The 22210-nt window shown below is 49.5% G+C and overlaps 1 protein-coding gene across 3 annotated transcripts in view; it reads right to left on the bottom strand.

Annotated features, from left to right (window-relative positions):
- The window catches only part of MTG1 (mitochondrial ribosome associated GTPase 1), a 374570-nt gene that overhangs the window by 335957 nt on the left and 16403 nt on the right, over positions 1 to 22210 (bottom strand). The gene's annotated exons all lie outside the window — the stretch shown is intronic.

Genomic DNA, 22210 nt, shown 5'->3' with positions numbered 1-22210 from the left:
GTTTAGATGGTAAATCCCCCGGACAACCTTTGAGCCAGAGGGCTCTTCTTGCCGCATTAGACAAGCTCGCTGCTCTGGCCGTTAGTCTTGCGGAATCTGCAGAAGAGTCTGCTAAAAAGGCTGCTGCTCCTTGCACTAAGGATATATTGGCAAGGATGTCGGTTCTGGGTACCTTGTCCCTTAGCTGATCCTCTATCTGCTGTAGCCAGACCATCAGAGCGCGGGCCGTACATGTTCCAGCGATTGCTGGCTTCAGGCCCCCCGCTGAGGCTTCCCAGATATGTCTGAGAAACCCATCTGCTTTTTTGTCAAGCGGGTCTTTAAGAACACCCGAGTCTTCTAATGGGAGGGATGATTTTTTTAAGCATTTGGCTACCGCTCCGTCAATTTTTGGGATCTTTTCCCAGGGTTCAGAGTCTTTATTCTCAAAGGGATATCTCCTTTTGGATGAAGAGGGTAAAGAACCCATTTTTTCAGGTCTTTTCCACTCTTTCTCGATTAATGCTTTTATTTTTGCATTAACTGGAAACGTGCGTTTCCTCCTCTCTTCTAAGCCACCAAACATGACATCCTCTAGTGACCTAGGTGTCTTCTCTTCTTTAAGGCCCATTGCAGACCTAACTGCTTTGACTAATTTGTCCACGTCCTCAGTGGGAAAGCATGGACGACCCCCTGAATCACTGTCCGAGGAGGAATCTGAAGAGTGGACCGAGGCTGGAGAAGTAGAGGGAGATCGGGATGTTTTATGACTCCCCTGTCTCTGAGAGGTATCCGACTCTGTAGATGCCTTACGGCTTCTCCCTCTTGGCTCGCTAAGGGCCAATTTCAAGGAGTCTTTAATTTCAGCCTGTATTATGGCTTTAAGGCTAGTGGCGAAATTAGGGGTTTCTTCTTGAATAGTCTTATTAATGCAGTCAGCACAGAGATCCTTCTGATACTGCACTGCAAGCGGGTTTTTACAAAGGGCACACTCTCGGTTCTTTGTTTTACCGGTAGCTTTCCTGGACCCCTAGTGATCAAAACAGAAAAATGGACCCTGTTACCATAAGGGATACATTCACGTAGATCACTCACCACCGCCGACAATCAAGGGTACCGATTTTGGAGGCTGGACAGATGCACGTGAAGCGTCCCTCCTGGACGCCGACGAATCTTGCCGGACGGAACGACCACTGTTTCTACCACTTGAGCGGCTGCTCCTGGTATGCTGGTGGCTCGGCAAGGCATCTGGTGAGAGCTCCTGCTGCTGTTGCTGTTGTGAAAGCGGCTGCTGCAGCTGCTCTTGTTGTCCTACTTCCATGGTGAAGTTTTTGGACATGAGCGCGTCTTCTGTGGTCTACCACCCTTTTATGGGGGGACCACTGCACTCCCCGCCTCTCCGGTGCCCAGTAATGGCCCCTCCCCCTCTCTGCCATGCCGCCGGAGTCTTCATTCACCGGCCGGCGTTTTCTTCATGGGCGCCGCCATCTTGGATCCGGCGCCTGCCTCCGACGCCACACGGGCACGCCCATTCCCAGCGTGCCTGGCGTGTGACGTCAGAAGAGCGACCCGGAAGCGGCCGCCGCGCCTGGACGCCGGCAGAGAGGGGAGGGCGGCGTGGCAGCCATGGAAGGAACCCGGTCCTCCAACCATGCTGCGCAACGCCCGCACGGACGCAGTGACCCGGGGGGACCTGCGGACGGCGCCTCCAGGACCCGAACCTCCGACGCACAGGCGCTGCCTGTTCTTCCACGCCGGGACGGGACCTGGGTAAGTTGAACCGCCGTGTTCAGTACAAGGGTCCCTGTCAGGACAGGAAACCCAACTGAAGCGAGGGAGAGGTACCGCCCTTTTATTTTCAGTAGGGTTTCCTGTCCTGACTGGGCGGATCCCCTCTCTCAGGTGTGCCGTCATGGGGGAAGGGAAAAACCACAGATGTCTGAGGGCGTTTTCCGTGTGTCCAGTCGGCCCAGCTGCAGACCGTTCCCCTTGGATTCTTGTTGGATCCCCTTTCAATGCTTCATTTTTGCCTTTGACTAGGCGAGTGCAATGATATAAGGCTACTTTCACACACCAGGTGTCACGGAGTTACCGCGACAGCAGTACCAGAAGACCACGGCGTCTGATGGCCTCTGCTTGAACTCTGAGAAGAAGCACTTCTCCTGTGTATTAACCCCTTCCCGACATCTGACGTTATAGTACGTCAGATGTCGGGTCCCCTGCTTTGATGTGCGCTCCGGCGGTGAGCGCACATCAAAGTCGCGACATGTCAGCTGTTTTTTACAGCTGACATGTGCGCGCAATAGCGGCGGGTGAAATCGCGATCACCCGCCGCTATTAACTAGTTAAATGCCGCTGTCAAACGCAGACAGCGGCATTTAACTACCGCATCCGGCCGTGCGGCCGGATATGAGCGCATCGCCGACCCCCGTCACATGATCGGGGGTTGGCGATGCTTGTACATTGTAACCATAGAGGTCCTGGAGACCTCTATGGTTACTGATCGCCGGTGGCTGTGAGCGCCACCCTGTGGTCGGCGCTCACAGCACACCGGCATTTCTGCTGTGTAGCGGCGATCTTATGATCGCTGCTGCATAGCAGAGCCGATCGCGTTGTGCCTGCTTCTAGCCTCCCATGGAGGCTATAGAAGCATGGCAAAAGTAAAAAAAAAAAGTAAAAAAAAATGTGAAAAAAATAAAAAAAATATAAAAGTTTAAATCACCCCCCTTTCGCCCCAATCAAAATAAATCAATTAAAAAAAACCCCCAACCTACACATATTTGGTATCGCCGCGTTCAGAATCGCCCGATCAATAAAAAAAAAGCATTAACCTGATCGCTAAACGGCGTAATGAGAAAAAAAAATCGAAACGCCAGATTTACGTTTTTTTGGTCGCCACGACATTGCATTAAAATGCAATAACGGGCGATCAAAAGAACGTATCTGCACCAAAATGCTATCATTAAAAATGCCAGCTCGGCACGCAAAAAATAAGCCCTCACCTGACCCCAGATCACGAAAAATGGAGACGCTACGAGTATCGGAAAATGGCGCAATTTTGTTTTGTTTTGTTTTTTGCAAAGTTTGGAATTTTTTTTCACCACTTAGGTGAAAAATAACCTAGTCATGTTAGGTGTCTATGAACTCGTACTGACCTGGAGAATCATAATGGCAGGTCAGTTTTAGCATTTAGTGAACCTAGCAAAATAGGCAAGCAAAAAACAAGTGTGGGATTGCACTTTTTTTGCAATTTCACTGCACTTGGAATTTTTTTCCCGTTTTCTAGTACACGACATGGTAAAACCAATGATGTCGTTCAAAAGTACAACTCGTCCCGCAAAAAATAAGCCCTCACATGGCCAAATTGACGGAAAAATAAAAAAGTTATGGCTCTGGGAAGGAGGGGAGTGAAAAACAAAAACGGAAAAAGCTCCGGGGGTGAAGGGGTTAATGGTGTTTTGGTTTTTTTCAGCAGGACAGGGGTTAGGGTACCGTCACACAGTGCCATTTTCATCGCTACGACGGCACGATTCGTGACGTTGCAGCGTCGTATAATTATCGCTCCAGCGTCGTAGACTGCGGTCACACGTTGCAATACACGGCGCTGGAGCGATAATTTCATGACGTATTTGCGATGTAGAAGCCGTTGGTTACTGTGCGCACATCGTATACAACCTGTGTCACACGATGCAATCATGCCGCCACAGCGGGACACTAGACGACGAAAGAAAGTTTCAAACGATCTGCTACGACGTACGATTCTCAGCGGGGATCCGGATCGCAGTAGCGTGTCAGACACAACGATATCGTAACGATATCGCTAGAACGTCACGAATCGTGCCGTCGTAGCGATGAAAATGGCACTGTGTGACGGTACCCTTAACCCCTTCATGACCCAGCCTATTTTGGCCTTAATGACCTTGCCGTTTTTTGCAATTCTGACCAGTGTCCCTTTATGAGGTAATAACTCAGGAACGCTTCAACGGATCCTAGCGATTCTGAGATTCTTTTTTCGTGACATATTGGGCTTCATGTTAGTGGTAAATTTAGGTCGATAATTTCTGAGTTTATTTGTGAAAAAAACGGAAATTTGGCAAAAATTTTGAAAATTTTGCAATTTTCACATTTTGAATTTTTATTCTGTTAAACCAGAGAGTTATGTGACACAAAATAGTTAATACCGTATATACTCGAGTATAAGCCGACCCGAGTATAAGCCGACCCCCCTAATTTTGCCACAAAAAACTGGGAAAACTTATTGACTCGAGTATAAGCCTAGGGTGGAAAATGCAGCAGGTACCGGTGAATTTCAAAATTAAAAATAGATACTCCATACCGTTCATTATGGCCCCATAGATGCTCCACATAAAGCTGTGCCACATATAATGCTCTGCACCGTTCATTATGGCCCCATAGATGCTCCACATAAAGCTGTGCCATATATACAATGCTCTGCACCATTGCCCCATAGATACTCCACAAAGCTGTGCCATATATACAATGCTCTGCACCGTTGCCCCATAGCTGTGCCATATATATAATGCTCTGCACCGTTGCCCCATAGCTGTGCCATATAGTGCTCTGCACCATTGCCCCATAGCTGTGCCATAGTGCTCTGCACCGTCCATTATTGCCCCATAGCTGTGCCATATAGTGCTCTGCACCATTGCCCCATAGCTGTGCCATATAGTGCTCTGCACCGTCCATTATTGCCCCATAGCTGTGCCATATAGTGCTCTGCACCATTGCCCCATAGCTGTGCCATATAGTGCTCTGCACCATTGCCCCATAGCTGTGCCATATAGTGCTCTGCACCGTTGCCCCATAGCTGTGCCATGTAGTGCTCTGCACCGTTGCCCCATAGCTGTGCCATATAGTGCTCTGCACCATTGCCCCATAGCTGTGCCATATAGTGCTCTGCACCGTTGCCCCATAGCTCTGCCATATAGTGCTCTGCACCGTTGCCCCATAGCTCTGCCATATAGTGCTCTGCACCGTTGCCCCATAGATAGCTGTGCCATATAGTGCTCTGCACCATTGCCCCATAGCTGTGCCATATAGTGCTCTGCACCATTGCCTCATAGCTGTGCCATATAGTGCTCTGCACCATTGCCCCATAGCTGTGCCATAGTGCTCTGCACCGTCCATTATTGCCCCATAGCTGTGCCATATAGTGCTCTGCACCGTTGCCCCATAGCTGTGCCATATAGTGCTCTGCACCGTTGCCCCATAGCTGTGCCATATAGTGCTCTGCACCATTGCCCCATAGCTCTGCCATATAGTGCTCTGCACCATTGCCCCATAGCTGTGCCATATAGTGCTCTGCACCATTGCCCCATAGCTCTGCCATATAGTGCTCTGCACCATTGCCCCATAGCTCTGCCATATAGTGCTCTGCACCATTGCCCCATAGCTGTGCCATATAGTGCTCTGCACCGTCCATTATTGCCCCATAGCTGTTGCTGCTGCTGCAATAAAAAAAAAAAAAAAAAAAAAAAAAAAAAAAAAAAACAAACATACTCACCTGTCTTGCTTGCAGCTCCTCGGCGCCATCTTCCCGGCGTCTCTCTGCACTGACTGATCAGGCAGAGGGCGGCGCGCACACTATATGCGTCATCGCGCCCTCTGACCTGCACAGTCAGTGCGGAGAGAGAGACGCCGGAAAGATGGCGCGACACCCGGCGTGTGGAACGAGGACAGGTGAATATGTCATACTTACCTGCTCCCGGCGTCCCGCTCCTTCCCCCGGACAGCTGGTCTTCGGTGCCGCAGCCTCTTTCTCTATCAGCGGTCACCGGCACCGCTTCATTAGAGAAATGAATAGGCGGCTCCGCCCCTATGGGAGGTGGAGCAGCCTATTCATTTCTCTAATGAGCGGTCCCACGTGACCGCTCAGGGGAAGAGGCTGCGGCACCCGGAGACAGTGTGACAGGCAGGGGGAGCGCCAGGATCGCCGGGACTAGGTAAGTATATGACAGTCCTCACCCGCCGACCCCACCACCGATCATGACTCGAGTATAAGCCGAGAGGGGCACTTTCAGCCCAAAAATTTGGGCTGAAAATCTCGGCTTATACTCGAGTATATACGGTAAATAACATTTCCCACATGTCTACTTTACATCAGCACAATTTTGGAAACAATTTTTTTTTTTGCTAGGAAGTTATAAGGGTTAAAATTTGACCAGTGATTTCTCATTTTTACAACAAAATTTACAAAACCATTTTTTTTAGGGACCACCTCACATTTGAAGTCAGTTTGAGGGTTCTATATGGCTGAAAATACCCAAAAGTGACACCATTCTAAAAACTGCACCCCTCAAGGTGCTCAAAACCACATTCAAGAAGTTTATTAACCCTTCGGGTGTTTCACAGCAGCAGAAGCAACATGGAAGTAAAAAATGAACATTTAACTTTTTAGTCACAAAAATGATCTTTTAGCGAAAATTTTTTTATTTTCCCAAGGGTAAAAGGAGAAACTGGACTACGAACGTTGTTGTCCAATTTATCCTGAGTACGCTGATACCTCATATGTGGGGGTAAACCACTGTTTGGGCACATGGTAAGGCTCGGAAGGGAAGGAGCGCCATTTGACTTTTTGAATGAAAAATTATCTCCATCGCTAGCAGACATCATGTCAAGTTTGGAGAGCCCCTGTGTGCCTAAACATTGGAACGCTCCCACAAGTGACCCCATTTTGGAAACTAGACCCCCAAGGAACTTATCTAGAACCATAGTGAGCACTTTAAACCCCCAGGTGCTTCACAAATTGATCCGTAAAAATGAAACAGTCCTTTTTTTTCACACAAAATTTCTTTTAGCCTCAATTATTTCATTTTCACATGGGCAACAGGATAAAATGGATCCTAAAATTTGTTGGGCAATTTCTGCTGAGTACGTTGATACCTCATATGTGGGGGTAAACCACTGTTTGGGTGCACGGCAAGGCTCGGAAGGGGAGGTGTGCCATTTGACTTTTTGAATGGAAAATTAGCTCCAATCGTTAGCGGACACCATGTCGAGTTTGGAGAGCCCCTGTGTGCCTAAACATTGGAGCTCCCCTACAAGTGACCCCATTTTGGAAACTAGACCTCCCAAGGAACTAATCTAGATGTGTGGTGAGCACTTTGAACCCCCAAGTGCTTCGCAGAAGTTTATAACGCAAAGCCGTGAAAATAATAAATGTGTTTCCTTTCCTCAAAAATATTTTTTTAGCCCAGAATTTTTTATTTTTGCAAGGGTAACAGGAGAAATTGGACCCCAAAAGTTGTTGTCCAGTTTCTCCTGAGTACGCTGATACCCCATATGTGGGGGTAAACCACTGTTTTGGCACACGTCGGGGTTCGGAAGGGAAGTAGTGACGTTTTGAAATGCAGACTTTGATGGAATGCTCTGCGGGCGCCAGGTTGCGTTTGCAGAGCCCCTGATGTGCCTAAACAGTAGAAACACCCCACAAGTGACCCCATTTTGGAAACTAGACCCCCCAAGGAACTTATCTAGATGTGTGATGAGCACGTTCAACCCCCAAGTGCTTCACAGAAGTTTACAACGCAGAGCCGTGAAAATAAAAAATCATTTTTCTTTCCTCAAAAAAGATGTTTTAGCAAGCAATTTTTTATTTTCACAAGGGTAACAGGAGAAATTAAGCCCCAATGTTTGTTGCCCAGTTTGTTGTGAGTACAGTGATACCCCATATGTGGGGGTAAACCACTGTTTGGGCGCACGTCAGGGCTCGGAAGGGAAGTAGTGACATTTGAAATGCAGACTTTGATGGAATGGTCTGCGGGCGTCACGTTGCATTTGCAGAGCCCCTGATGTGCCTAAACAGTAGAAACCCCCCACAAGTGACCCCATTTTGGAAACTAGACCCCCGAAGGAACTTATCTAGATGTGTGGTAAGCATTTTCAACCCCCAAGTGCTTCACAGAAGTTTATAATGCAGAGCCGTGAAAATAAAAAATAATTGTTCTTTCCTCAAAAATGTCTTAGCAAGTAATTTTTTATTTTTGCAAGGGTAACAGGAGAAATTGGACCCCAACAGTTGTTGCCCAGTTTGTCCTGAGTACGCTGGTACCCCAAATGTGGGGGTAAACCACTGTTTGGGCGCACGTCGGGGCTTGGAAGGGAGGGAGCACCATTTGACTTTTTGAATGCAAGATTGGCTGGAATCAATGGTGGCGCCATGTTGCGTTTGGAGACCCCTGATGTGCCTAAACAGTGGAAACCCCTCAATTCTAACTTCAACACTAACCCCAACACACCCCTAACCCTAATCCCAACTGTAGCCATAACCCTAACCCCAACACACCCCTAACCACAACCCTAACCCCAACACACCCGTAACCCTATTCCCAACCCTAACCCTAGTCCTAACCCTAACCACAACTGTAACCCCAACACACCCCTAACCCTATCCGTAACCCTAACCACAAGCCTAATCTTAACCCTATTTCCAACCCTAACCCTAAGGGTATGTGCCCACGTTGCGGATTCGTGTGAGATTTTTCCGCACGATTTTTGAAAAATCTGCAGGTAAAAGGCACTGCGTTTTACCTGCGGATTTACAGCAGATTTCCAGTGTTTTTTTGTGCGGATTTCACCTGCGGATTCCTATTGAGGAACAGGTGTAAAACGCTGCGGAATCCGCACAAAGAATTGACATGCTGCGGAAAATACAACGCAGCGTTTCTGCACGGAATTTTCCGCACCATGGGCACAGCGGATTTGGTTTTCCATAGGTGTACACGGTATTGTAAACCTGATGGAAAACTGCTACGAATTCGCTGCGGCCAATCCGCTGCGGATCCGCAGCCAAATCCGCACATGCCATAACCCTAACCCTACCCCTATCCCTAACCCTACCTGTAACCCTAACCCTACCCCTAACCCTAACCCTAGTTCTAACCCTAACCCTAGTTCTAACCCTAACCCTAGTGGAAAAAGAAAAAAAAATATTTTCTTTATTTTATTATTGTCCCTACCTATGGGGGTGATAAAGGGGGGGATTTATTTATTAATTTTTTTATTTTGATCGCTGTGATAGAACCTACCACAGCGATCAAAATGTACTTGTAATGAATCTGCCGGCTGGCAGATTCGGCGGGCGCACTGAGCATGCGCCCGCCATTTTGGAAGATGGCGGCGCCCAGCGAGGAGACGGACCGACACTGGGAGCCTCGGTAAGTATAAGGGGGGGGGGGGGGGGAGATCGGGGCACGGGGGGTGACATAGGAGCAGGGGGGGAGCGGGCAGGAGGACGGGGGAGCGGAGCACAGGACGGAGGGGACCGGACCCCATAACGGAGGACTGGGGGGGGGGCGATCGGTGGGGTGGGTCACTTCAAGTTTTCCAGCCATGGCCGATGATATTGCAGCATCGGCCATGGCTGGATTGTAATATTTCACCAGTTTTTTAGGTGAAATATTACAAATCGCTCTGATTGGCAGTTTCACTTTCAACAGCCAATCAGAGCGATCGTAGCCAAGGGGGGGTGAATCCACCCCCCCTGGGCTGAAGCACCACTCCCCCTGTCCCTGCAGAACGGGTGAAATCGGAGTTAACCCTTTCACCCGATCTGCAGGGACGCGATCATTCCATGACGCCACATAGGCGTCATGGGTCGGATTGGCACAGGTTTTCATGACGCCTACGTGGCGTCATGGGTCGGGAAGGGGTTAATAGGCCATGTGGAAATTCCTGCTTTCAGCTGTGCTTGGTTAACCACTCCTCTCTCCTATAAAAGCTAGGCCATCTGGTCAGACCTTTGTCTGAGATAGCACTTGCTTGATAGACCTGGAGTAGTGAGGAGCTGGTGTTTGGAGAGCTGGAGGAATTTATTGTGCGACAGTTGTATGGTTTGTACGATTGGAAAATTCCTCATCCTTACCTGCCTTATTTACTATCCCCGTCCTTCACACCCTGGTGGTTACCTCTGGTATTTGTGAGAGCATATTTTGTGTGAGTGGAGTTTTCTTTTAACCCTTGTCTTCGTTCCCCTGTTTGTCGGGTTGATGTACTGTTGTACACGGTAGCGCCTCTCTTCCCCGGGTGGGGAGGGGGACAGATGCAGGGTGGCAGTCAGGAGACAGGGCAAGGGCGGAGGCCCCGGCATCCTCGCCATCTGAGGTATGCCGGCGAACAGGGCGAGTTAGGGCGCCCCCTAGAGCTAGTGCCAGGAAAGGTGCCCCTGGTCCCAGTTTACTCGCCAGTCCAATCGTGACACCAGGTTTTAGCAGTCAGGCCAAATCTGGCGAATTTTGAAAAAAAACGGATTCGTCGCAAATAGTGAGAAACTGATGGATCCGTTTTTTCCCTAAAAGAAAGCGAGAGAGACCATAATGAAAAAAAAAGCGTAAAAAAAAAAATTATTATTATATTATTAGAGCATGCTCGGTTTTAAAAAACGGAATCCATCGCTGGATTCCGTCAGTTGACAAATCCGGCGCCATAGGCTTCCATTATAGCAAAATCTCAATGGCACAGGATCCGTCGCTGTCCTTTTTTAGACGGACACAAAAACGTTCCACTGTGCGTTCTCTCCGGCCGCCGGACTGACAATTTGACGAATCCGTCAAAAAAACAGATGAACCATGAGGCCATCCGTCGCAATCCAGCGCTAATACAAGTCTATGAAAAAAAAATAAAAAATCCGGCGGAAACTTTTGCCGGATCCGTTTTTCAAAATTCGCCTGATTCAGCCCGACTACAAAAACCTGATGTGTGAAAGTAGCCTAAGTGGGCAATTTACACCTAGTTTCTACTGTACTTAGATCGTGCACGGCATTGTTCCCTCCCCCCTCCCTTTCATCCTCAAGATTCTTTGGATTCATAGTCCAAATAAAAAGATTTAAAAAAAAAATAGTATTAAACTAATAACATGAAATTAAAAAAAAAAAAAAAAATTCATGTTATTTTTATATGCTTTATTTTTCAAAACGTTTATTTTTAATACTATTTTTTGGACTACAACTCCGTGGTTTTTTTGTAGGATATATAGTATTGGGAGTGTCCATTAATTCTTCGTGCTGGTCTTTTAGCTTGGCATAGGGTCAGCTTAGGCTACTTTCACACTAACGTCGTGCACTGCACGTCGCTATGCGACGTTGCGGTGCACCGACGCTAGCTGTGAAAGTGCCGCACAACGGGGGCAGCGGATGCAGTTTCCAACGCATCCGCTGCCCCATTGTGAGGTGCGGGGGGGCGGGGGCGGAGTTCCGGCCGCGCATGCGCGGTCGGAAATGCTGCAGACGACGCACCAAAAAACGTTACAAGCAACGTATTTTGGTGGCGACGGTCCGACGGAACCGTCGCACGACAGTTGCGACGTGTGGCAATGCGTCGCTAATAAGTCTATGGAGAAAAAACGCATCCTGCAAGCACTTTTGCAGGATGCGTTTTTTCTGCAAAACGACGCATACCGACGTGCAGTGCACGACGCTAGTGTGAAAGAGGCCTTACATGGATATTTAGTATGTTTCAGTGGATTTTGACGAATTCAGATCTCTGAAGTTTGAGCTTATCTAGTCTGACCAGCATCCATGGAATACGTGTTGGGATACCATGGCTCCCCATCCTTTGCAGCTGGTGTCTACTTTTATAGTAATCATTGGGTCTTGCATCCAGGGAACCCCTCTGCTCAAGTTCTCAGTTTTTAGCCACCATGTCAACGAGGTCTTTACATGAGGCTGCATCCGTATCTTTGTCCAAAGATTCTGTGGATACATCCCAGTTTGCCAGGATGTGCGTCTGAAGCGTTCTGGTGTGTGCTTGTGCCCATCTACCCTCTGGTGCAGGATGTCATAGATCCGAGAACCGACATGGCCCATCTTAAAGACACCATATTCTTGCTCTGCAGTAACTTTTACCTTTCATTTTAAGATCTGTGTTTGTTTGGGCAAGAAATATGCTTGGCTGTGTGAGTCTAGTAGGACTAAGAGTGTCTTTATTGCTGCAGGAACCATATTTGATATTTTGAGGTCAACTATCCAGCCTAGAGACAATAAGATCTGATTCTGAAGGAGCCACCAACAAGGGGTCATCAAGGTATGGAACTATGCATATGTGCTGAACTCTGATGTATGCCATGACCTCTGACATGATCTTTGTGAAGATCCGTAGGGCCGAGGATAGACCGAATGGGAGGACATTGAACTGAATGGCCTGTGTGCTCTCTCTGGGAAATTGTGAATCTTAAGAATCTCCGGTAAGTTGGATGGATCGGGATGTGAATATGTATCCTGCAGGTTATTGTTGCCATGATGAAATCCAGCCCAATCAGAGGTACCCACATTCCAAAGACATACTGATAGGGAATTTAGATTGTGAGCCCAATGGGGACAGCGATGATAATGTCTTTTATAGTATTCCTAGATTTGTCTTTTCTAGTATTCCTAGGTTCCGGTAAGGTCTTTTTTTTGTCCGAAACCTTCTCTAACAACTCATTTAGGGCGGGACCAAACATGCGTTTCCCCTTGAAGGGGATAGAACACAGCTTCGTCTTTGAAGTCATGTCCCTGCTCCAAGATCTCAGCCAAAGTGCTCGTCTCACAGGTGACAACTCTGACGATCTTGCTGCAACTCTCGCTGATTCTGCAGAGGCATCTGCTAGGAACCCTGTTGCCTTCCGAAGGAGAGGCAGAGAAGCCAGGATGCCCTCTCTGGCAGTACCTGTGGACAGGTGTTCCTCCAACTTCCCCAGCCAACGGCACATCGATGGGGCCACATAGGTACATACGGCACTGGTATTCAGTAAAGATGCCGAAGTTTCCGATGACTTCCTCAGCAGCCCATACATCTTGCGTTCCAGAGGGTCTTTCAACTGAGGCATCCTCAAATGGTAGTGTGGTCTTTTTAGCTATCCGAGCAATCTGGACGTCAACCTTTGGAATCTCTGACCAACATGATGTGTCTCGTCATCCACAGGGAACCTGTCCATCTCTGCTGGAATAGTCAGCCTCTTTTCTGGGGATTCCCACTCTTCTAGGACCGTTTACTATGTAACTATAGGATTAGTAATGGATAGGTGTGTTATAGACCCTTCTCCATTACTAACCTCGGGGCTTTATGTCACTTGACAATACAAAGGTGAAATCAACCCCACAAATATGAACCCCATTTGCCAACGCTACAGGGCAAGAGCCGGGCAAAGCGCCAGAATTGGCACATCTAATAGAGTAAAAGTAATTGCAATGACGCAATATTCCGTCCATGGTCAAATAGGCCCAGGTCACAAGGGCGGAATATTACGTCCGATGTCAGAAAGGGGTTAATTGACATGGACGACGCCTCGCATCAACCACACTGCCAGGTAAAGTCTTGCGCAATATGCTTAGCCCTACCGCGGGCGCACTTATTAGGTTTTTGGCTCGGCTCGCAGTAGGGCAAAGCAGAGAGAGCAGGCATGAGCTATGATTTCTGTGTGCAAGATTTCACCTGGCAGTGTGGATGATGCAAGGCGTCACCCATGTCAATTAAAGAAGACCGGCAAGCAGAAGCCAGGGGGAGGGTTGGAGAGGTCAGAAACCATGCCCATAAAACCGACCTGATTCCCATACAGCGTGAGAGAACTTAAAAAGGTTTTTGTGAGGTATACATGGGGAGTCAGGGGGTTCTGTAAGTATTTCTGGATGGCAGCACAGGCGCTGAATGAGGTCATAGTTTGAGTTCATATATGACAAAACTGGTTCATTTTAACCCCCTTAATGACCTCAGACTAAATAGTACATCCGAGGTCAGTACCCCTGCTTTGAGGTGGGCTCCGGCGGTGAGCCCACCTCAAAGCTGCGGCATATCAGCTGTTTGGAACAGCTAACGCGCCCGCAATATGCGCGGGCAGAATCGCCATCTGCCCGTGCCTATTAACTAGTAAAATGCCGCTGCCAAACTGACAGCGCAATTTAACAAGTGCTTCCAGCCAAAATGTGCACACCGCTGTCCCCCGTCACATGATCGGGGTTCAGCGGTGCATCAGCATGACAACCAGAGGTCTCCTTGAGACCTCTATGGTTGCTGCTGCCGGATTGCTGTGAGAGCCACCCTGTGGTCAGCACTCATAGCAATCCTGTAATTCTCCTACATAGGGGCGATCTGAGCATCACCTTTATGGAGAAGAACCGATCAGGCTATGACAGCTATTTAAAGAATGGTAAAAGTAAAAAAAAAAAAAAAAAAATTATATATGTTCAAATCACCCTCCTTGTGGCCCCATTCGAAATAAAATAATAATAATAAAAAAAAAAAAAAATCAAACCTACACATTTGGTATCGCCACGTTCAGAATCACCCGATCTATCAATAAAAAAAGGATTAACTTGGTTGCTAAACAGTGTAGCGAGAAAAAAGAAATTCCAAACGCCAGAATTTTTTTGGGGGGGGTCGTCGCAACATAGCATTAAAATGCAATAACTGGCGATCAAAAGAACGTACGTGCACCAAAATGGTATCATTGAGGCTATGTGCACACCTTCAGGATTTCTTGCAGAAATTTCCTGAGCAAAACCGGACATTTTCTGCAAGAAATTCGTATGCTTTTTTTTCGCGGTTTTTGACGTGTTTTTTCCGGCACTTGCCAATCATTAAATAGCGGGAAAAACGTAAAAAATCCGCAAAGTTAATGAACATGCCGCGTTTACCGCGATGCAGGGTTTTTTTGCGGAAAAAAACGCATCATGTGCACAAAAATTGCGGAATGCATTCTAAATGATGGGATGCATAATGTATGCATTTTTATAGCGAAAAAAGTCTTAGTTACTCACCGGTTAACGGTGTTTTTCGGAGTCCATGACAGCACTACGGAGAGGGGATCCGCCCTTCAGGAACAGGAAACCTACAGATACATAAGGGCGGCACCTCTCCCATGCATCAGTTGGTTTACAGAGCACAAGAGGACCACCAAGGTTAATAGCATACATAATAAACAATGATACAAATAACTAACTATTCACTACCCGTGAATTATATAAATAAAGGAAGAGGTGTACACCCAGAACTTAAGAAGACGGGAGGGTATGTACAGGTGCTGTCATGGACTCCGAAAAACACCGTTAACCGGTGAGTAACTAAGACTTTATCGGTCATCCATGACAGCACTACGGAGAGAATTACAGAGAGTAACTAACTAGGGAGGGACTACAGCTTGCAGCACCCTTACACCAAACGAAAGGTCAGAAGAGGCACCCAAGTTCAATCTATAATGGTTATAGAATGTGTGTGGAGAAGACCAAGTAGCAGCCTTACAAATTTGGTCGATCGACACCTCCAATCTTTCCGCCCACGAAGCCGCCATAGCTCTAGTGGAATGCGCTTTCAGACCTTCAGGCGCCGGCTTGCCCTTTGAGATGTATGCCAGCGAGATAGCCTCCCTGATCCATCTAGCTAAAGTAGATTTTGATGCCCTGTGACCCTTCCTACTACCCTGATAGGACACGAATAGGGCGTTATCTATCTTCCAGGGATCAGTTACTGCCAGATATTCCAGGATACATCTTTTTACATCTAAAGTGTGTAGCTTCCTTTCCTTATCGTTAGTAGGATTGGGGAGGAAAGATGGAAGAACTATTTCCTGTGTTCTGTGGAACCTGGACACTACTTTAGGAAGATATGCTGGATCAGGGGATAGTATCACTCTATCATCCCTAAGCTGCATGTAAGGGGGAACCCTGGATAAAGCTTGGATGTCGCCTATCCTACGCGCCGATGTTAGGGCCACCAGGAAGGCTACTTTAAGTGATACATTTTTAATAGAGGCTGATGCAATTGGCTCAAATGGGGCCTCTGTCATGGCTGAGAGGACTAGGTTCAGGTCCCATGGCATGACCCTATTCTTCACCATTGGCCTGGACCGTTTTGTCGCTCTGATGAATCTGCTGACCCAGTGATTCTCAGCAATGTTGCAGCCAAAGAGGGCCCCTAAGGCTGATACCTGCACTTTAAGTGTATTTGGGGATAACCCCATATCTAACCCTTTCTGTAAGAATTCAAAAATTTGGTCTATTGGTATTGACTGACCAGCTATTACCCCCGAGTTTTGAAGGAACCTCTTCCAGATCCTAACATAAATCTTTGTGGTGATTATTTTTCTGCTCTTCAGCAGAGTGTTAATGAGGCCCGGAGAGAACCCCCTATCCTTTAACAGCGCCCGCTCAAAATCCACGCCGTCAGATGAAGGCCAACCGCCCGAGGATGGTAGACTGGGCCCTGGGACAGGAGATCCGGGATGTCTGGCAAGACCCATGGGTCGGATATCGACATAGCCCTCAGGCATGGAAACCACGTCCTTCTGGGCCAGAAGGGGGCAATTATTATCACTGTGGCTTTGTCCTTCCTGATTTTCCTCACCACCAGAGGAAGTAGAGACAGGGGAGGAAAGGCGTAGGCTAGCCTGAAGTTCCAGTCTATGAGGAGGGCGTCTACTGACAGAGGATTTTCTCTGGGGTTGAGAGAGCAGAATTGTGCCACTTTCCTGTTTTCTTTTGTGGCAAACAGGTCTATTTCTGGTTGACCCCATCTTTCCACGATGAGGTTGAAGATGGAGTCGTTCAGGGACCACTCCCCCTGCCTCAATGTGTTGCGGCTTAAGAAATCCGCTGTAGTGTTTTCTGCCCCTCTTATGTGAAGAGCCGTCAATGAGAGAAGATGTTGCTCTGCTAGATGGAATAGACGATCTGCTATGCACATTAGGGATTTGGAACGAGTCCCGCCTTGGTGATTTATGTATGCCACGGCGACCCGATTGTCCGAGAATACCCGCACGTGGTGGCCCTGTAGATAGACAAGGAGTGATTTAACTGCCTGTTCCACAGCCGTTAACTCCTTTAGGTTGGAAGACATTTCTATCTGATCCCGATCCCAAAGCCCCTGGATCAATGTATCCCCCATGTGAGCCCCCCATCCAGAAGGGCTAGCGTCCGAGGTGACTATACGAGTTACATTATATTCCCAGGGGACCCCTGTGGACAGGTTCTCTTGGACTAGCCACCATCCGAGGGATATAATAGCGTCTTGGGATAGGGTCATCAGGCTCTCCAGACATCCCCCCAACCTTTTTTGTTGTAACAGCACCTCGCCCTGAAGTATCCTCGTATGATACTGGGCCCATCGGACCGCTGGAATACAGGACGAGAGAGAGCCCAACAGAGACATGGCTCTTCTAAGGGACATGGTGGGGTTTTTAGAGGCATTCAGCACCTGAAGGTGCAAGCGATCAATTTTCTCTTGAGGCAAACGGCATTCCTGAACCTGGGAATCCAGGGTCAGGCCTAAAAATCGCTGCACCGTCATGGGCTGTAAGCGTGATTTTTTGACATTTAGCATCCACCCCAGACGCTCCAGAGCAGACATCACTTTATGTAACTGTTCCAGACAGTGATCCGCCGTTTTACCTACGATAAGGAGATCGTCCATGTAGGGGATTATTAGAATGTTGGACTCATGCAAGTGAGCCATAACCTCCGCCATAACTTTGGTAAACACTCGAGGGGCGACCGATATACCAAAGGGGAGGGCCCTATACTGGAAGTGTCTGATTACCCCATCCAACCTTACCGCCACCCTCAGGTATCGTTGGTGACCTGCATAAATGGGGATATGGTAATAGGCGTCCTTCAAATCCAATACTACCATAAAGCAGTTTTTAAACAGCAGCTTTATTGCGGTGTTAATAGTTTCCATCTTAAATGATTGGACGGTCAGGAAATTATTAAGAGCCCTAAGGTTAATAATTGTTCTGAAGGAGCCATCAGGTTTACTTATTAGAAATAGAGGAGAGTAGAATCCTCTACCCTGTTCTCCTTCCGGAACCTCTGACAGGACATTCTTACTGAGCAGGTCGTGAACTTCTGCTTCCAGGGCCGCCTGTTCTGCTGGAGAGGACCTGAGTGGGGTAACACTGAAGAAGTTCTGAGGGATGGAGGAGAACTCTAGCCGCAGACCCGTAGCTATTAACCCCAAAATCCAATCACTACTGGAGATTTTGGACCAGGCCGGGTAGAAGGCAGATAGTCTACCTCCCACCGGGGCGACTAGTCATTGGGGTGGTTTTTTGACCTCACGGGATGGCTCCTGACGTCCTCCACCTCCAAACATAAATCCAGTACCTTTCTTCTTTTTCTCATCCCATCTGCTCTGGTCTCTGGCTGGTCTCCTCCGAAAGAATCTTTTCCCTGTGAAGGGACGCCTGTAAGAGGTAGCTGGTAGATTGGGAAACTTTTTCTTCTCGTCTCCAGCTTTCTCCAGCAGTTCGTCTAGGACTGGACCAAACAGGTATTCCCCTTCGCATGGGATAGAGCACAGACGGGATCTGGATTGAAGGTCACCTGGCCAACATTTCAGCCACAGGGCCCTGCGTGCTGCGTTTGATAGTCCGGCCGCCCTAGCCGCCATTCTTGCTGAATCCGCAGATGCGTCCGCGAGAAAGGCAGCGGCATTCTGAATTGTTGGCAGGAATTTCAACATAGAGTCTCTGGAAACACCGCCTTCCAACTTAGACCCTAGCTGATCCAGCCAGACCATCATCGATCTGGCTGCACATGTCGCAGCTACAGCAGGTCTCAGGGCACCCGCCGACATCTCCCATGTCCCTTTAAGGAATGAGTCAGCCTTCTTATCGAGAGGGTCCTTTAGGGAAGCCATGTCGTCGAAGGGGATAGATGATTTTTTAGACGCCTTAGACACCGCTGCGTCCAATTTCGGCGCCTTATCCCATGTATTCACCATGGGGTCCTCAAAGGGATATCTGCGTTTAAAGGCAGGTGGAAAAGAGCCTTTCTTCTCCGGTTTTTTCCATTCCCTTTTGATGAGGTTCTGGACCTTGTCATTGAGCGGAAAAGACCTACGTTTTTTAGGGTCTAGACCGCCAAACATTAGGTCCTGTGTAGAGAGTTCTGGCCTTTCATCAGCCACCCCCATGGTGGATCTAACTGACTTAATAAGTTTGTCCATTTGGTCCAATGGGAAACAGAACCGGTTAGACTCCTCTTCCGAAGAGGACGCTGAGGAGACAGAGGCGTCTGACTCATTCTCCCTACTAGGGCCAGCGGACAAATCCGACTCTGAGGCGCTAGGCTCCCTTCTTCTTTTTGAAGACTCCCCCCGGGACAGGGATTTCAGGGAATCTTTCACCTCCTTCCTGATAATCTCCCTAAGGCTTGATGTGAAATCAGGAGACTCTTCCGCCACCTATGGGAGCGGAGAAAAAGGCTATGTAATTTATCTGGCGCTACCGCTATCAGTGTTCCCATCAATTTATTTCCTACCGTCTGCAGTACACACGAATGACAAAGTCTCTTAGGGTAGGCGTCTGGCAAAGGGCAAGCGCATAGCGCGCACTCCTTGTTTTTTGATTTACCAGCGCTTTTTTTCCCCTACGGAAATAAACATAGGAAAAGACTGCATCAGGGTACATTCACGAAGATCTCTTACCCAGGCAGTAGCGGTAGGTACCGGATTACTGGGGGGTCGGTCCAGATCCTTCTGCTTAGATCTGCGACTGGTCTGGTTACTGCGTCCGCGGGTCTTCAGCTGGGGGTTCGCATGGGACTTCTCCGAGGATCCATCCTGCTCCTGCTCCAGCAGACCGACGGCAGCTTCCGGCTCATCCATAGCTGCAGATGGGCTCACAAGCAGTGCTGCAGCATTCTGTTTGGCTATAAATAGCCCTCCCCCGGATCCGGAATCAGTGCAGGTGTGTGGCCAAATCCACCCCCCCGACTTGCAGGTGACTGCTCCACCCCCCCCTGCACCCAAACGCCCCCCCCCCCCCCCCCGCCCCCGCCGCATGCAGGACAGCGGCGTTTTTAGAAAAAAACCGGCCGGCGTTTGACTTCCGGTTTTGGCCCCGCCCCCTGCGCGTCACTTCCGGTTTCGGGCAGGACGCTCAGAAACGTGCCCGGAAGCCTGGGAACGGCGCCGCCGGACCACCCAGCCGCCCCCCCGCTACGCCACCGCCGCTTCCACGGCCGCAGCCCAGCGGTGACCGCGGCAGAGGCCGGCGTCCGACCCCCAGCTCCGGTCCCGAATCGAAAGGAGCACACAGGACGCCGCGCTGCACCGCACCGACGGGGATCAGAGTGGGGAAGACCGAGGCCCAGGGGGGAGAGCGGACCCCGGGGGGGGACATACTCACCTGCTGACCACTGGGGATGGACCTCCTCCGGACGTCGCTCCACACTGCACCGCTCACTGTCGTGGAGCCCTACCCGGACCCACCGTGGCGCTTCCAGGGACCCGCACTGCCCGAGGTAGGAGACCCCCTCGCTACCTGGGTCGGACAGCCGGCCTGGGTATTGATAGGAGAAACGAAGTCGTATCTGCAGGGAATCCTGTCCTCCAGGAACAGGAAACCAACTGATGCATGGGAGAGGTGCCGCCCTTATGTATCTGTAGGTTTCCTGTTCCTGAAGGGCGGATCCCCTCTCCGTAGTGCTGTCATGGACGACCGATAAACGTGAAATACGCAACGTGTGCACACAGCCTAAACGCCAGCTCAGCGAGCAAAAAATAAGCCCCCACCCAACCCCAGATCATGAAAAATGGAGACGCTACGGGTATCGGAAAATTGCGCGTTTTTTTTTTTTTTTTTTTTTAGCAAAGTTTGGAATTTTTTTTACCACTTAGATAAAAAAATAACCTAGACATGTTTAGTGTCAATGAACTCGTAATGACCTGGAGAATCATAATGGCAGGTCAGTTTTAGCATTTAGAGAACCTAGCAAACAAGCCAGACAAAAAACAAGTGTGGGATTGCACTTTTTTGCAGTTTCACCACACTTGGAATTTTTTTCCCCCATTTTCGAGTACACTATATGGAAAAAAAACAATGGTGTTGTTCCAAAGTACAACTTGTCCCGCAAAAAATAAGCCCTCAGATGGCCATATTGATGGAAAAATAAAAAAGTTATGGCTCTGGGAAGGATGGGAGCGAAAAACAAAAAAAAACGAAAAAGCTTCAGGGGTAAAGGGGTTAAATAGTCAGCAGGGACCACAGAGAGGCCAGACTAGTCTGACAGGTGGCTCCAGTGAATGAACTGCTCTCCCCCCCCTATGGTCCCCGACTGACTGTTGCACATTCTCTCTTCCCCCTATGGTCCCCAGCTCACTGCCCCACATGCTCTGTCCCCCCCTATGGTCCCCGGCTCACCGCCGCACATGCTCTGTCCCCCCTATGGTCCCCGGCTCACCGCCGCACATGCTCTGTCCCCCCTATGGTCCCCAGGTCAGCGCCACACATGCTCTCTCCCCCCTATGGTCCCCAGCTGACTGCAGCACATGCTCTCTCCCCCTATGGTCCCCAGCTGACTGCCGAACATGCTCTCTCCCCCCTATGGTCCCCGGCTCAGCGCCACACATGCTCCCCCCCCATGGTCCCCGACTGACCACAGCACTTGCTCTCTCCTCCTATGGTCCCCGGCTGACCGCCGCACATGCTCTCTCCCCACTATGGTCCCCGGCTGACAGCCGCACATGCTCTCTCCCCACTATGGTCCCCGGCTGACCGCCGCACATGCTCTCTCCCCACTATGGTCCCCGGCTGACAGCCGCACATGCTCTATCCCCCTATGGTCCCCGGCTGACCGCCGCACATGCACTCTCCCCACTATGGTCCCCGGCTGACAGCCGTACATGCTCTCTCCCCACTATGGTCCCCGGCTGACAGCCGCACATGCTCTATCCCCCTATGGTCCCCGGCTGACCGCCGCACATGCTCTCTCCCCACTATGGTCCCCGGCTGATCGCCGCACATGCTCTCTCCCCACTATGGTCAGTGGCTGACTGCCGCACATGCTCTATCCCCCTATGGTCCCCGGCTGACCGCCGCACATGCTCTCCCCCCACTATGGTCAGTGGCTGACTGCCGCACATGCTCTATCCCCCTAGGTCCCCAGGTCACTGCGGCACATGCTCTATCCCCCTATGGTCCCCAGGTCACTGCCGCACATGCTCTATCCCCCTATGGTCCCCAGGTCACTGCGGCACATGCTCTATCCCCCTATGGTCCCCAGGTCACTGTCGCACATGCTCTATCCCCCTATGGTCCCCAGGTCACTGTCGCACATGCTCTATCCCCCTATGGTCCCCAGGTCACTGTCGCACATGCTCTATCCCCCTATGGTCCCCAGGTCACTGTCGCACATGCTCTATCCCCCTATGGTCCCCAGGTCACTGTCGCACATGCTCTATCCCCCTATGGTCCCCAGGTCACTGCGGCACAGAGCAGCCATGCCTCAAGCAGCAAGGGACC

This window comes from Ranitomeya variabilis, chromosome 4, assembly GCF_051348905.1.
Source record: "Ranitomeya variabilis isolate aRanVar5 chromosome 4, aRanVar5.hap1, whole genome shotgun sequence".
In the NCBI taxonomy this organism is placed as follows: domain Eukaryota; kingdom Metazoa; phylum Chordata; class Amphibia; order Anura; family Dendrobatidae; genus Ranitomeya; species Ranitomeya variabilis.
The sequence above is the reverse complement of the archived record's forward strand: the minus strand, read 5'-3'. Positions and strand labels throughout refer to the sequence as shown.